The 16,211-nt window shown below is 39.4% G+C and overlaps 1 non-coding gene across 1 annotated transcript; it reads right to left on the bottom strand.

Annotated features, from left to right (window-relative positions):
- Nucleotides 1-4,791: 4,791 nt before the first annotated feature.
- LOC127088488 (small nucleolar RNA R71) lies at nt 4,792-4,898 on the bottom strand. Its single transcript, XR_007790323.1, has one exon. It is a non-coding gene; the product is annotated as a small nucleolar RNA R71 (small nucleolar RNA).
- Between the last annotated feature and the right edge of the window lie 11,313 nt (nt 4,899-16,211).

Raw genomic sequence — 16,211 nt, 5'->3', positions numbered from 1 at the left:
GTAAGTCTCTAATGCATTTCCAGCGGAAACATTAATAAATCATGGTTGGAGTATCGCGTGTTGAAAAGTCTGAACCATTCAATGGCTTGGAGCAGCCCAAATATACTCCCAAAATCACCCAGTGGGGCATCAAATCTTGATCTCCATCATAACAAAATTCTACATCATTGGCATCATCACCAATGCAAGAACGCCTTAATCGGGGCATATCCCAATTACCCATTTGCATACCTGCATACATCGCATGCGCCATGTGTATCTAATACATACATATTCTTCCTACCAGATAGGAAAATTCACCAGGAAATAATCATACCAATCATTGGCTTACATATGCATAGCCTTATACGATTTGCATTCCTATATGCACAACCAAATATCCCCAACAATTGCATACTTGCATACATCTCATGCATCACCCCGTGCATAGTATTGTCATCCAAAACAGAGCATTATACAAAAAAACATAAATATCAGAATTCGGGGTCATTCATGTGTATCTCAGACTTTCCTCATTCAATTCAACGGAGTTATTACCCTGCATGTCCTTGTGAAATTGTTTCTCAGCTAGTTGTTCGTCAACTTCATGACTAATAGTGATATTCCCCAACGTCTTTACTATCCTTGCTTCCCGAGCAGAGGTTACCCTAAAAAGTCTATTATGAGCTTTTCCCCTGCAAAACATTCCTAGTCAACCTCCCTCAAAAGAAGTATTTTCTTAAATATTCCCCCAACAGATGAACATTTGAGATGCTATTTCATTTATCTAAAGAGGTTCATTTCTCTGTTTGAGATATTGTTTCATTGATATGAATAATCTCATTTGTTTTATTGAGATATTGCTCTAGTATACTCGAAAAGTCTTAGATTCAATTAAGACATCATTCCTTTGGTCTGGAATATCTTAACTTTATCAGATAAGATGCTGCTTCGATTCGATACAGAGAATCTCATTTTGCTGTTTGAGATGCTACTTCATCAATATGAAGAGTCTCATTCAATCTTTAGAGATACTTCTCTAGTATCCTTGAAGAGTATCCGTGAAGAGTCTTAGATTCAATTAAGGTATCATTCCGTTTGTCTGGAATATCTTAATTCTATCGTATAAGATGCTGCTTCAATTTGATACAGAGAATCTCATTTTTGCTTTTTGAGATGCTGCTTCATCAATATGAAGAGTCTCATCCATCTATTTTTTTTAGAGATACTGCTCTAGTATCCGTGAACAGTCTTAGATTCAATTAAGGTATCATTCTTTTTGTCTGGAATATCTTAATTCTATCGTATAAGATGCTGCTTCAATTCGATACAAAGAATCTCATTTTTGCTGTTTGAGATGCTGCTTCTTCAATATGAAGAGTTTCATCCATCTATTTTTTTAGAGATATTGCTCTAGTATCCGTGAAGAGTCTTAGATTCAATTAAGGTATCATTCTTTTTGTCTGGAATATCTTAATTCTGTCGTATAAGATGTTGCTTCAATTTGATACAGAGAATCTCATTTTTGCTGTTTGAGATGTTGCTTCATCAATATGAAGAGTCTCATCCATCTATTTTTTTAGAGATACTGCTCTAGTATCCGTGAGGAGTCTTAGATTCAATTGAGGTATAATTCTTTTTGTCTGGAATATCTTAATTCTATCGTATAAGATGTTACTTCAATTCGATACAGAGAATCTCATTTTTGCTGTTTGAGATGCTGCTTCATCAATATGAAGAGTCTCATCCATCTATTTTTTTAGAGATACTGCTCTAGTATCCGTGAAGAGTCTTAGATTCAATTAAGGTATCATTCTTTTGTTGGTGTAAGCCCTAGAGGCCAATACTTTTGGTACTTGTATCGAATTATTTATTAATAATAAAAGGTTTTTTCTTTATTATGTTTGTTTAATAAAGTCCCTAGAATAGCTAGTCCGTTTAATGTATCAAGTATGACTTAATCATGAGATCACATTAAACATAAGGACATTATTCTTAAAGTATCCATAGTTAAGCTTTATTGTGAAGTGGGATAACATTAAAGCATGAAGACTATTATGTTTATAGACTGATGATCACATCTCATGGATCATGGATAAAGAGTTATCAAGTCTTAAACATAGGTATGAATATTAAGAGTAATACTTATACTAGATTGACCCGCTATGAGAATACTATATAGAATGTTATGCAAAGTGTCATAAGTTATTCTCACGGTGATAATGGTGTATACCACCCTTCGACCTGAAACCACTATGGACCCTAGATGTAGAGTCGAATGCCTTATTGTTGATCAAACATTGTCCGTAATTGGATGACCATCAAGACAGTTGATGGGTACTCCACGAAGCATGCTAAGGGACATGAGTGACCTAGATGGAATTTGCCCATCCTGCGTAACAGGATAAATGTCTATGGGACCAATATTGAACTGGACAAGGATGACACAGTCTATGCCTTGTGTTCAATATAGACATAAAGGCAGAAGGGTAATTATACACATAATTATTATCACAAAAGGATTTGTAAGATCACTGATAACACCGAAATTCACCATATTTTCGACTCCGATTTCGCATGCATTTTAGTAGTTTTATTGTCAGTTTATTGTGTTATTACTATGTTTCTCTTTGTTTTCAGGTTTTTACTTTAATCGGAGCCCCGATCGAGAAAAGGAGTGAAAAAGAGCTAAAAACCCTAAAATTCAGCATTTTGTACTTGTGGCTGGCGCCATAGACCCTGCCATGACGTGTCCCAGCTCAACTTCCCTCAACTGCCACGTTCCCCACTACTTCCACTAAGGCGCCTCAGATTGGCCTTGTGGCGGACGCCACAAGAGGAAAAGTTTTCCCTCCCATTTTCAAGTTGAAGGGCATCCTTGTCATTTCCATCATTTTACTCTCCTATAAATAGAGACTCGAAATCACTTATTCAATCATCCAAACTTAAAGCAGAGGCAAACATAGAGCAAACTTTGTTTCACTCAGGCATATATTCAGTATTTTAAAGTAGTAATCACTTCGCATTGGGGTGTTACCACAATTGTGTAATCGAGTTTTGTGATCGAGTCTGTAATCGAGTTTAGAGCACTTTGGAAGGAAGTTAATCCTACCGCCATTTTCATTTCCGCTTTGCATTTTATTCAACCCTCCGATTGGAGCAGGTTTTTATTACTTCGCCTTTACTTTATTTATTTCCCGCACTGTCTTTACTTTATTTATTTCCCGCACTATCTTTACTTTATTTATTTCTCGCACTCGTTTTACTTTATTTATTTCTCGCACTCACACTTTACTTTTATTTATTTCCTGCACTCGCACTTTACTTTATTTATTTCTCGCACTCGCACTTTACTTTATTTATTTCTCGCACTCGCACTTTACTTTATTTATTTCTCGCACTCGCTTTACTTTTATTTACTTTCCGCACTCGCTTTACTTTTATTTAAATTAATGCACCTTTACTTTACCATGTCTAACTAAATCTATAAGGTTAGAATGTGAGGATCGTAATTGAACCGATAATCTGTATAATTGTTCGTAGAAACACTTAAGGGTTATTTTAACTTTCAACTTAAGTTTTCCCGCACTTCAATTTCCGTTGGGTAAGATCGAAATCCGTCCAACGTCTATTTAAACTTAATTGTTTTTAACTATTTCAAAAACAGCGAAAGCGCTTTGTGTAGTTCATTAGGAGTCTTAATTTAAGAAGAAAAGAGATTTTAAAACTATTTTCGGACGCGTTTATAAGTTTAGAGTCTGGTTCGTAAGAACCTCTTTTGGTTAAGAAATCTAGGTTAAAATACTTTTCAACTTAGTCAAGGTACTATATTTCTTAAAAATAGGTTTACTACTCTAATGCAATGCGCGCCTTTTTATAAGTCACAATAAGAGGGTTTGATTAGGGAGTACAACTCGGTTCTGAATACACGAAAGCGACAGTTCCCGTTAAATTGGTTCTTTTCAAAGTAGGAAACACTGCCCATAAGTAGTTCTATTAGCAAGTACTTGGATTATTAATTGATTATGTGAATTACATTCGACCCTGTCTTTATTAATTGAACTTTATTCAATACTTTACTTTTCATTGCACACTCTAAAAACACCTATTTTGATTGCCTTTCATAAACACCATAACAATAGATAACGATAGATTGACACTTGGTCTCTGTGGATTCGACAATCTTTTATATTACTCTGACGCGTTCGTATACTTACGAAAAGCACGCATCAAGTTTTTTGCGCCGTTGCCGGGGACCAATTTTGTGAAATTTCATTTCCCTGTTGTTATATCATTTAGACTTAGGCTATTTCCCGTCGGTCAATGCGAAGAACTCGCATCACCGGAAGTTTAAGCTTAGTATCCCCTCTGGCGGAACCTGAACGTTACGCTCGCGCACGTTTATTCTTTCATAGAATTAAGAGAGCTATGGCCGAAGATCAAAACCAAAGACCTTTTAAGGACTTCGCTCAACCATCCAACGAAGAACCTAGTTCTAGTATAGTAAACCCAACCATCCCAGCTAATAATTTTGAACTTAAACCTTCCCTGTTGCAACTATTGCAATAGAGACAATTCGCAGGTCTCGCTACTGAGAACCCAAACCAACATTTAAAAATATTTCTTCAATTAGCAGACACTTTTAAAACCAATGGAGCTTCTCCTGAGGCAATACGTTTAAGATTATTCCCTTTTTCCCTCAGAGATAAAGCCTTATCATGGTTAGATTCCCTTCCACCCAATTCCATTACGACTTGGGATAACCTTAGAAGAGTATTTCTTGCTAGATATTTTCCCCCAAGTAAGACCGTCGTTCTTCGAAACCATATAACTAGATTTACCCAAAACCAAGGAGAATCGTTGTTCGAAGCTTGGGAGAGATATAAAGAGTTGTTACGAGCATGCCCACATCATGGTTTAGAAAATTGGTTAATCATTCAAACCTTCTATAATGGACTTCACTATAACACCAAGATGACCATTGACGCTGCCGCAGGCGGTGCTCTGATGAACAAACCTTATTCTGAAGCTAGTGCCCTCATCGAAGATATGGCTCAAAACCATCAATCATGGGGAGTCGAACGAGCGACAGTTGAGAAGAAGGAAGCCCAATGAGGAGTGCATGAACTAAGCTCTATAGACATGATGCAATCTAAAATGGACGCATTAGCCCTTAAGGTCGAGCATATGTGCATAAACCCGAATACGCAGCTGCAGTTTTGTCGGATTGTGAGATATGTGGAACCAAAGGACACCAATCTGCAGAATGCAGTCTATTAAACGAAACCCACTCTGAGTAAGTGAACTAAACCCAAGGGAACCCATATTCAAATACCTATAACCCTGGATGGAGGAATCACCCGAACTTCTCCTATAGAAACAATAACCATATCCAAAATAATGCACCTCCGAGACCTAGTTATCAAGCCCCAAGATCAAATCAACCTATGCAACCTGTGCCACCAAAGCCGAGCCTTGAGAAAATTATGGAAAATTTTATCACCGCTCAAACCCAACAAAATAAAGAGTTCATGAACCAAAACATTCATGTTAACGAATTAATTACTCAGTTAGGAACCAAGGTTGACCAAATAGTTACTCATACTAAGATGCTTGAAACCCAAATCTCTCAGGTAGCTTTAAACCAAGCCCCTCAGACCGCACCTGGAGGAGAGTTCCCTGGACAACCTCAACAAAATCCGAGAGGACAAGCCAATGCCATTACCCTACAAAGTGGGAACGCTTATAATGAGCCACCAAACCCTAGATTGAGTGAACCCAAAACTTCTAAGGAATGTACCAAATCCACGGACGAAGTAAAGGAACCAGAGGAATCTGAAAACCAGGAAGGTCGAGAAAAAGGAGAAGAACCTAAAGATAAAACTTACGTACCACCCCCGCCATATAAACCACCTATACCATATCCGCAAAGACTCAAACAAACCCAGATCAATAACCAGTATAAAAAATTTATTAAAGTTATAGAAAAACTTCACGTAGAAATCCCTTTCACAGAAGCCATCACCCAAATACCTTCTTATGCAAAGTTTCTCAAAGACATCCTTACCAACAAACGTAGACTTGACGAAACGAAGCCTTTGGAATGTAATGCTATTTCCGAGAATAAATTAGCCAAAAAAGATAAAGATCCTGGAAATTTCTCCATTCCTTGTCTTTTGGGAAGTCATGTCATCGAATAAGCTTTTCTAGACTTAGGAGCTAGTGTGAGCTTAATGCCTTTAGCGGTTTGTGAGAGGTTAAACTTAGGAGAATTACAGCCCACTAAGATGTCGCTTCAGTTAGCCGATAGATCTGTTAAGTATCCGATAGACATCTTAGAAGATGTCCCTGTTAGGATAGGTCAGTTATTTATGCCCACTAATTTTGTTGTCATGGACATCAAAGAGGACAATGATATACCAATCCTTCTAGGTAGACCATTCTTATCGACTGCAGGAGCCATAATAGATGTCAAGAGAGGAAAGTTGACCTTTGAGGTAGGTGACGAAAAAATAGAATTTATACTTTCGAAATTTCTTATGGCACCTGTGATGGGAGACGCGTGTTATGCCTTAGATATCATTGATGAATGTGTTAGAGAATTAGAACAAAAAGAAATCATAAAAATAATTAAGTTACCATCAACTCTCATAATGGAAGATGATGACTTTAAGAAACCTTACATCGATGATAACCTATACGAATGTTTATCCCTTACCCCAGATCCTATGCCATACCCTAAGAAACCAACCTTAGAACTTAAGGAACTGCCTAAGAACCTGAGATATGAGTTCCTCGATGAAGAGATGAACTGTCCAGTCATAGTCAGTGCTACCTTGAGCCAAGAGGAAACAAACCAACTTTTAGACGTTTTACGAAGATATCCCTCAGCCTTAGGATATAATATCTCTGACCTGAAAGGTATAAGCCCATTTGTATGCATGCATCGGATTTCGCTCGAAGAAGATTCAAAACCCTCCAGGGAACATCAGAGAAGGATAAACCCTATAATGAGTGATGTTGTTAAAAAGGAAGTTCTTAAGTTACTTGAGGCAGGTATAATCTATCAGATCTCGGATAGTAAGTGGGTGAGCCATGTGCATGTAGTACCTAAAAAGGGAGGTATCACAGTCGTGCAAAACAATAAAGGTGAACACGTAGCAAAACGGTTAGAAGGAGGATGGCGGATGTGTATAGATTATAGAAAATTAAATAAAGCAACCAGGAATGATCATTTCCCTTTACCATTTATAGACCAGATGTTGGAGCGTCTAGCCAGACACTCTTACTTCTGCTATCTAGATGGATACTCTGGATTCTTCCAAATATCTATCCACCCTGAAGATCAAGAAAACACTACCTTTACATGCCCTTATGGAACTTTTGCCTACAGACGAATGCCATTCGGCCTCTGTAATGCCCCAACCACTTTCCAATGCTGCATGATGTCAATCTTTGCAGATTACCTAGATGGTATCATGGAAGTGTTTATGGATGATTTCTCGGTTTGCGGATTTGATTTCCACAATTGCCTTGCTAACCTTGAGAAAATCCTGGAGAGATGCGTGGAGGTGAACCTCGTGCTAAACTGGGAAAAGTGTCATTTCATGGTGACGAAGGAATAGTTTTAGGACATATAGTTTCTGAAAAAGGTATAGAGGTAGATAGAGCTAAAATAGAAGTTATAGAAAACCTAAAACCACCAAAAACCATCAGAGAAGTCCGAAGCTTTCTTGGACACGCTGGATTCTACCGGCGTTTTATTAAGGATTTCTCCAAAATAACTAAACCTTTAACTGGACTTTTAATGAAAGATGCTGAATTCATTTTCAATGAAAAATGTAATGACGCATTTAATCTTTTAAAGCAAGTGTTAGTATCAGCACCCATTATGAAACCACCTGATTGGTCAGAACCTTTTGAGATAATGTGTGATGCTAGTGATTATGCAGTTGGAGCCGTTCTAGGACAAAGGAAAGAAAAAAAATTACATGCAATTTATTATGCCAGTAAAACCCTAGATGCTGCCCAACTTAACTACGCAACAACTGAAAAAGAATTACTCGCTGTAGTTTTTGCTATAGACAAATTTAGATCTTATCTAGTAGGAGCAAAAATTATAGTTTACACCGATCATGCTGCCATTCGTTACCTATTAAGTAAAAAAGATGCCAAGCCCAGGTTACTCCGATGGATTCTATTACTACAAGAGTTTGATTTAGATATAAGAGATAAAAAAGGCACTGAAAATGTAGTAGTCGATCACCTTTCTAGGCTAGAACATCTAAAACCAGAACTAGTACCCATAAATGATGATTTCGCCTATGATATACTGATAGCTAGACTAGAAACCATTGAAGATAATAACCTAGGCCCTGATGAGCACTCCCAAAATTCCTTAGCAGTAAATAACGTACCCTGGCATGCAGACTTCGTTAATTACCTAGCTGCTGATATAGTACCCTCTGATCTTGACTACCACCGCAAGAAGAAATTCTTCCACGATGTGAGAAACTTCTATTGGGACGAACCGCTCCTTTTCAAAAGGGGTAAAGATGGCATTTTTCGCCGTTGCGTTCCGGAAGAAGAGGTAAATAGTATTATCGAGCATTGTCATTCTGCATCCTATGGTGGACATGCGAGCACCTCTAAGACATACGCCAAGATTCTTCAAGCTGGCCTATTCTGGCCTACCATGTGGCATGATGTCTATGCTTGCATTGTCAAATGTGATAGATGCTAATGCACTGGAAACATTTCAAGGCGTGATGAAATGCCTCTAAGAAACATTCAGGAAGTAGAACTCTTCGACGTATGGGGTATAGATTTCATGGGACCTTTCCCACCATCCTTAGGAAACAGGTATATCTTAGTAGCTGTAGACTATGTGTCTAAGTGGATTGAAGCTATAGCTGCACCCACAAACGACACTAGGGTAGTAATCAAACTATTTAAAAACTACATACTCCCTAGATTTGGAACACCACGTTTAGTCATAAACGATGGAGGATCACACTTCATATCAAGGATATTTGACAAACTTTTAAGAAAATATGGAGTTAGGCATAGAGTAGCAACACCATACCACCCACAGACTAGTGGCCAAGTAGAAGTATCCAATAGGGAGATAAAACAAATCCTAGAGAAAACTGTTTCTATTTCTAGGAGAGACTGGTCTCAGAAGCTTCAAGAAGCATTATGGGCCTATAGAACCGCTCCTTACCAACTAGTATATGAAAAATCCTGTCACTTACCATTCGAATTAGAGCATAAGGCCTATTGGGCCATTAAAACTTTGAATTTAGACTATCTGGCCGCTGGAGAAAAGCGTACCCTTGACATTCATAAACTAGAAGAACTTAGGCAATCTGCCTACGAGAATGCAAAAATATACAAAGAGAGAACAAAAGCCTATCACGACAAAAGAATAGTAAAGAAAAACTTCAATATATGCGATCTTGTTCTCCTTTTCAACTCTAGGTTACGACTCTTCCCTGGAAAGCTACGCTCAAGATGGACTGGCCCTTTCGAAGTATCCAAGATTCTGAGATCCGGAGCCGTAGAAATCAAGAACGAAACCTGTAGTCCATTCATTGTAAATGGACAAAGACTGAAGCTCTACGAAGGAGGAGACATTCCAGTATACTACTCAAGCCACACTCTGATTGATCCATCGATTCCTACTACTACAGGTGTATAAATTCTAATCGTCAAGGTAATGACGTTAAACAAGCGCTGCGTGGGAGGCAACCCATGGTTTTTCATTTTACTTTTTCACATGTATTTAATTTAATTTAATTTAATTTTTATTTTTCTCCGAGACTAAATATTTGAATGGTTCGTATTTTCAGGATCACTTTCCTAACTTTTACAGGATGCAGGATTTCGACGATATGCACGTAGCCTATAGAGATGATGCTCAGAGAGAGCGTTACATCGCTCTTTATCAGTGCCCTATGGCGCCCACACGTTATCCTGATCAGCACTGTATGGAGGCACTGGGTATCGAGCCGAGTATCCGATTCCTGAGCCACCAGCTTCACTGGGACGAGTTTGCTGACGACTTGAGTAACACCTACATGAACTTGACATTGGAGTTCCTCAGTTCATTTGATTATGACCCATACTCTGGACCGGAAGGGTATGCTGCTTTCGGGCTCTTTGGAGTTGAGTACTTTTTCAGCCAGAAAGAGTTGGGGACCTATTGGGTTTCCAGACCACTCCTGATGCTATCCCGGAGACACCTATGGGATATTTTCTGGGTAAGGAGATGGAGAAGTTTTGGAGTGATATATCAGGTGGCGGAAGCCAGGATCCATCTATGCAGCTGTCTCTTGTTATACATAACCCTGCCTTTAGATACTTCCAGATGATATTGGCACATTCCTTCCTAGGAAGACCGGATACCGAGACATTATTGAGTGAAGAGGAGATCTTCCTACTATTTTGTGCATCCCAGTCTCGCCCAGTAGCATGTGGGAACTTTCTGTTATGTGGCCTCAACGGTGTCTCCAGATCGACCGACGGAGTCATCCATGTGGGCGGGATCATTACAGAGATTGTTGTCGCTTTAGGTCTATCTCGCAAGCTGTTACATCTCCGGACCTACTGTGGGTACACTACCATGGACATCGACTGCTGTTTGACCACAGGGTTGATGAGGAGAGCCTCTTTCCACCCATGTCAGTTTCGATTGCTAGTCGACAACGAGGCTATTCATTATTTCACACTGCCTGATCCTATGATGACTAGTGTGCATGACCCAGCGAATTGGAGTTATGCTCTGGAGGGCCAGGGAGAGACCATCGAGGAGCCGAGATCACCACCCATTGCTGAGTGCATGCCTACACCACCTTCTCCCAGGATCACTGTATTCTCTAACAATCTATCATTGCAGACCCCAGACATCCGCACCCAGATTGTAGAGTGTCGTAGAGAGATTGCAGAGCTTAGACAGGAGGTGGCTGACCTCACCTTACATATAGGAGTATCTGATATCACCCACGCTACTGAAGCCGACTGTTTATATCAGGAGATCGCAGAGCTTAGGCAGGAAGTAGCCATGCTCCGTGGATCCACTCAGGAAGACGACATCCCTACTATATGATCTCACCATTTCATCTTATTTTATCTTTTATTTATTTATTTATATTTCTCGCATTTACATAACTCATTTTATATTATCGCATTTGGAATATTTTATCAAATGTCCATCCTTTAACAAGATTCGTATTCCTTGTGGAATCGAATGTCCATCCTTTAACAAGATTGCTTTTCTAGCCCTCTTCAGGATGATGAGTGTTTTGGAACACAAACCAATTCACGCTTTGGTCGGTCACCTGTTTCATGTCTACAACCTGGTATCCTTGGTGTTCCTTCCTGTCTACTCCCTGTCGTGACCTTGATCCCCAGTTCACCTCTCCGTTGGTGTCGATAAACGTTGAGTTTTTTCCCGGTCGTCCGCTGACGTCTAGTTGTACATCCTATCCCAATCATCGGTCCATGTCTGGTAATTCCCCAGCCAGAAATCCCCAGTAGAGTCGTCGATAAACGTCGAGTTTTTCCTAGTTGTCCGTTGACATCTAGTTGTATTTTCCCCACAGGTCATCCGTTGATGTCTGTTTACCTCTCCATTGGTTTCGATAAACGTCGAGTTTTTCCTAGTTGTCCGTTGACATCTAGTTGTATTTTCCCCACAGGTCATCCGTTGATGTCTGTTCACCTCTCCGTTGGTGTCGATAAACGTTGAGTTTTTCCCAATCGTCCGTTGACGTTTGGTTGTGATTAGCTTTTCCCCAGTAAGTTCACCTTTCTCCGTTGGTGTCGATAAACGTCGAGCTTCTCCCGTTCGTCCGTTGACGTATGGTCGAGTCTTTCCCAGTCATTCATTAATGTCTGGTCTCCTTCTCCGTTGGTGTCGATAAACGTCGAGCTTCTCCCGTTCGTCCGTTGACGTCTGGTCGAGTCTTCCCATTCATCCATTGATGTCTGGTCTCCTTCTCCGTTGGTGTCGATAAACGTCGAGCTTCTCCCGTTCGTCCGTTGACGTCTGGTCGAGTCTTCCCATTCATCCGTTGATGTCTGGTCTCCCTCTCCGTTGGTATCAATAAACGTCGAGCTTCTCCCGTTCGTCCGTTGACGTCTGGTCGAGTCTTCCCATTCATCCGTTGATGTCTGGTCTCCTTCTCCGTTGGTGTCGATAAACGTCGAGCTTCTCCCGTTCGTCCGTTGACGTCTGGTCGAGTCTTCCCATTCATCCGTTGATGTCTGGTCTCCTTCTCCGTTGGTGTCGATAAACGTCGAGCTTCTCCCGTTCGTCCGTTGACGTCTGGTCGAGTCTTCCCATTCATTCGTTGATGTCTGGTCTCCTTCTCCGTTGGTGTTGATAAACGTCGAGCTTCTCTCGTTCGTCCGTTGACGTCTGGTCGAGTCTTCCCATTCATTCGTTGATGTCTGGTCACCTCTCCGTTGGTTTCGATAAACGTTGAGTTTTTCCCATTCGTCCGTTGACGTATGGTGGTATCCCTTTCTTTCCATTCATCCGTTGATGTCTGGTCACCTCTCCGTTGGTTTCGATAAACGTTGAGTTTTTCCCATTCGTCCGTTGACGTCTGGTTGCATCCGTTTCATTCCATTCATCCTTTGATGTCTGTTCTCCTTCTCCGTTGGGGTCGATAAACGTCGAGCTTCTCCCGTTCGTCCGTTGACGTCTGGTCGAGTCTTCCCATTCATCCGTTGATGTCTGGTCACCTCTCTGTTGGTTTCGATAAACGTTGAGTTTTTCCCATTCGTCCGTTAACGTCTGGTTGTATCCCTTTCTTTCCATTCATCCGTTGATGTCTGGTTACCTCTCCGTTGGTTTCGATAAACGTTGAGTTTTTCCCAATCGTCCGCTGACGTTTGGTTGTATATCCTCTCCCCAGTTCACCTCTCCGTTGGTTTCGATAAACATTGAGTTCTTCCCAATCGCCCGCTGACGTTTGGTTGTGTTAACTTTTTTCCCAAATACTTACCTCTCTGTTGGTTTCGATAAACGTCGAGTTTTTCCTAGTCGTTCGTTGGCGTCTAGTTGTGGTTTCTATTCCCATTCATCGTCCTTCGATGTCTGGATGTGGTTTCTTTGTTCTGAGGAAAAATCAAAGTCCCCAGTGGAGTCATGGGTAAACATCTTGTCTGGTTGGTTGCAAATATCTTGTATCATCCCCTGCGGAGTGCAAATTTCTACGGTTCTTTAGTATTCAATCCCTGTGTACCTTGAAAGTCTGACAGCCATTGCTCTCATCCATTCGGGTTCCCAGTTGATTGAATAGGGGCAGCTGTAGCACCTCAAATTTGGACCTCCCATTTCGTACATACATTTTCATTTTTAGGTCATAAGCATTGCATTGTCCATTGCATAGTCTATCAAGTCATCAGTCAAGACTGGTCAGGAGATTCAGTTGTGCAAGCAAGCAAGTGCATTTTCTATGGAATCAAAGCCCTAGGGTTGGTCCAATGAGTTCATATGATTCAAGGATCATTTTGAAGTGGTTTGGCCAAAGATTGGATGTTCAAAGCTCATCAGTCAATGATCAATTCATCTGAAACCCTAGAAAGTCAACAGAAGTCAACTGTCAACTCAACCATGGATTTGAAGGTGGGAGATGGTTAGAGATGCCTTATTCATGTGGGAACAAGTCTCATTTGACATTTCAAACATCAACATTGAAGGATTTGAGGTCAGATCAAGACTTTCCAAAAATAGTAAGTGACCTGTAATTTGAAATTGCCAAAAATGGAAAGGTTTTCTACTCAAGATTACATCATCAATAAAGCTTCAAATGAAATTTTGTCCAACATAAAAGTTGAAGATATCTCTCTCCCATTTCCAAAAAGTCCAAGGTCGTGAATTTCTCATGTGTGGTTGAAGAGATATGGATCAATCATGGCCAAGTGAACATGGGACTTCAAACATGCATAACTTTCAAACCAAAAGGCCAAATGGAGTGGTTCTTTTTACATTTTTCATGTCTTGACATATACTATCCAAAACATACATCACATGCCATGCATTCTCATCACATAATTTTTTGGAAAATCACTTGATTTTGGAGGGAAAAAATCAAGTTTGAATTTGGTTCATTGTTTGAACATTTTACCACTTGCATTGGCTTCCAAACAGCATTTTGAGTGAAATTACAAAGCATTTCGTGCACTGTTCCATTCAAATTCCATGCATAGGGTGAGATTATCAAATTTGCATTTACACCTCTATTTCCCTAATCCAATTGCCATAGCTTAAGTGTGATTAAGAACATGATTAGGAGGGAGTATAAAGGACAAATCATAACTGTTTCTGCATAATCATAATCACTTTTTCAGATCTAGATCCATTTTCTCCAAATTTTTCTCTCAAACTTTCATCAATTTTCTTCAAATACATTGCACTTTTCTTGATTAATTCATCATCTGGAATCATCGTGGAGTATGTTTGAACCAAGATCCAAGTGAATTCGTGCACCTTGAAGCAGTTCAAAGCTTGAAGCTCAACAATGGTGAAATCAAAATTCTGTTGATTCAAGACCAATCGAACCTCAAGATCTCTTCCAATCCACTTCACAAGCATTCAAGAGGACTTTTGAAGCATTGCCAGCCTGGAACACGCGAATTACAAAGCTGCACTCCAAGAGGTCACAGATTCGATCTCTTTATTTCTTGAAATTGCTATGTGAATCTTGTAGATCTCTTTGCTGTGATGATTCTGAGCTTTGAACCACTAAAATCCATGCCATATTCATTGAGATTCGACTGTTTAAAGTTTGATGATGAAAATTGAATTGCTCGATCCGCTTGATATAGGATGTCATTTGCTTAGCCATGCATGAATCTTTGGTCTATGATGTGTGTGCTACATGAATATATGTTCATTTTTTAAAACTGAGAAATTTGTTCTTGAGTGAGTTTGAATGCTTGCTGTTCATTCTGGCCGCGCGAAGAAGATGATGTTCAGAGCTATGGCCACGGTTTCGATCTGTATTAGGCCATGCAAATCCGTTTCCAAAGGTTCATGTTAGGGCTTGTTTTCTATTGGCTCATGCAGCGCCCCATGCTGGCCTTCTGATTGGCCAGCGTTTCAATTAAATGAAACGGTGCGTATTGCACCCGGCGCCAAAGCCAATATTTCAAATTCCAATTAATTCATTTACTTGTTCAATTTTTATTCCATTTTCATTTCCATCTTCTAAAATTCATAACAAATCCAAAATTGATCCAAAAATTGTGTGGTTTTTTGCATTATGTCACATTTTTTGTCTAGTTTTTTTGATGATTAAAATCAAAATTGTGCCTGGCTGGATTTTGTTTTGCCTTAGGGTTTGTGAACATGTGTGCATCTTGTACCTTGCCTTGATCATACATTTGTGAAATGCTCAATTTTAATCGAATGCTCATGAAATTTTACATGTTGAAACTAGACATCTTGCTGGACATTTTGGTGTTGAGTTTGCATTTTTATCAATTGCCATTGCTGATTTATGATTTTTCTAAGTTAGGTGTGACAATTTGTGTCATACCTTGAGATGTTCATCTTGATTGATTAATTTGCCATGCCAAATGAATTCCAAATGACGTGATTTTTTGTATGATGCTTCTTGTGGATGTTGTGAATGCTCATGATTTTTTGTGGAACTTTTGGATTGATTTATGATTTGATTGAGATTTTTCTTTCTGGATGGTCATGTTTGAACTTTTGAGTTGCTTTGAACTTCATGTGTTTGTGAAATGCTTGTGCTTTATCCTATGGATGTGAAATTTTGCACATTATTTCTAGACATGTTAAAGTTTGTTTTGGCTTTGATTTGAGGCTTTTACCTTGATCCATTTCTGTTTTAGGCTTGTGCTAAGTTGGTGTAACATTTGGTGTCATATTTGAGCTTGTTTTGATTGCCTTGCTTTATACAATTTGATTACCATGCTTAATCTTGCCCAATTGCCCTAATTTTTTGTGTGTTGATCATGTTGTATGTTCTGTTCATCCATGAATTTTGTTGAGATTAATTGAATCATTTTTTGAATTAATGTGCATTTGTTCATTCTATTGTCTCAATGTGCTTTCAACTTGCATACCTTGCCATGTTTGGTTTATGAAATGAATTTGGTGAAAGATATTGAGATGAGACCTTTTGGATGATGTTCTTAATTGATTGAGGTTGATTCATGTTGAATTTCATGTTCTGTTTTGAATTTTTTCTCCC

This window comes from Lathyrus oleraceus, chromosome 5 (genome assembly GCF_024323335.1).
Source record: "Lathyrus oleraceus cultivar Zhongwan6 chromosome 5, CAAS_Psat_ZW6_1.0, whole genome shotgun sequence".
Lineage (NCBI taxonomy): Eukaryota > Viridiplantae > Streptophyta > Magnoliopsida > Fabales > Fabaceae > Lathyrus > Lathyrus oleraceus.
Note: the sequence above shows the minus strand (reverse complement) of the source record. Positions and strands in the feature narration are given on the sequence as shown.